Source organism: Aegilops tauschii, chromosome 6 (assembly GCF_002575655.3).
Source record: "Aegilops tauschii subsp. strangulata cultivar AL8/78 chromosome 6, Aet v6.0, whole genome shotgun sequence".
Taxonomy (NCBI): Eukaryota; Viridiplantae; Streptophyta; class Magnoliopsida; order Poales; family Poaceae; genus Aegilops; species Aegilops tauschii.
In genome coordinates, this window is record NC_053040.3 from 451,502,331 (window position 1) to 451,503,700 (window position 1,370).

The 1,370-nt window shown below is 46.9% G+C and overlaps 1 non-coding gene across 1 annotated transcript; it reads right to left on the reverse strand.

Moving 5' to 3' along the window:
• Positions 1-820: 820 nt before the first annotated feature.
• On the reverse strand, positions 821-893 carry TRNAK-UUU (transfer RNA lysine (anticodon UUU)). The gene has a single exon. It is a non-coding gene; the product is annotated as a tRNA-Lys (tRNA).
• Between the last annotated feature and the right edge of the window lie 477 nt (positions 894-1,370).

Genomic DNA, 1,370 nt, shown 5'->3' on the forward strand with positions numbered 1-1,370 from the left:
CCTACGGAGGGAGAAATCATCGAAATATCCTCATCCCCTGAAAGGGAACCCGAAATAATGGGCAAGGGTGGGGAATGATAGGTTCATAGATGTGGAGTTTATTATTTCGATTTTTGATAAACGAAACAAATCCAAGCCCGACAAGTAGAATTCCATTTGGTACCATTGGGGTTTTCTTTTTCCTTCTGGATGACGACGTAACCGCGTCTCCTTATTGTTATTGCGATGGTAAGATCCTAGCGAGTGGAATACTTTGAACGAGCAAGGGAGCGAGCGGAGTACTTTACACAAGTAGTGGTTTACCAGGAACTCGTATAAGTCATATAGTCCTTGAGGCATTATTCCTTTTATCGGTAGGGCTGTTAGCCAGGAGTTTGAAGCTTGAGTACTTTCAGCTTTCCTGTTTTAGCTAGGAATGAAGTTGGTTCAGAGCTGTCAAGTAGAGAGGTTAGATCTTCTCTTCCTTCTCATACTGCGAGTAATATCTCTACTACACTTTCCACTTTATGTTGATCAGTTTGAGTATGAGCAGCTCGTTCAGGAGCAGCCGCCGCCACGTGTCTGAAAGCATGGTTCTTGCCTCCCTCTCTCCTCCCTCCTTGGAGCTCGTCCATTCGTTGGGTGATCCCTTGCTCTCACGTTCGAGTGTTTGCTCGTCGTTTAGGCCGGTGAGTTGCTTCGCGCTTCGCATAGGCTAAACAAGCCGCTCATCCCTGGCGAATCCTACCCACATAGGAATGCGGAACCATCGGGGAAAGGCAAAACATATTCAATCCCAGGAGAGAAGTCACTGGTTCGATAGGACCAGGTTTTTTTGTTTTGGGTATAGCAGGACTTGAACCTGCGACCATTAGGTTAAAACCCCAATGCTCGACCAACTGAGCTATACACCCAATTTACAAGAAGGCTTGGTGCGGAAAAGAAAAGAGGGTGGCTGATCATCCAATATGACCCCCATCAGGTCGCGCATTAATTAAGTGGTGGGCTATACAAGTGGGACAGTACGGGCAGTCAGACAATTCGGCTCTGCAAGATCAATCAGATATCAAGTAAGAGATATGCGCTTCCTATTAGTTATAGACTGCTTCTGTGACAAGTGGATCAGCAAGGAGACCAGAGGTTGAAGAAGCATGACGGCCATTGGATGGACATCGTACGGTCACTGCAGCTAGAATCGTTTATATTGACTAAGTTAACAAAGCCCTTGGTACGCGTCAACTTAGTAGGCCCACAGGTCAGCTTCTGAAACGGTGCGCCCTAGATGTCAGGGGGAGGAATCATTTTTTGGGCGGGTGAAGCTAGAATATCCGAGATTGAAGAAGAAGCACGGCATCCATTGGATGGACATCCAACGGCCACTGCTGCTAGAA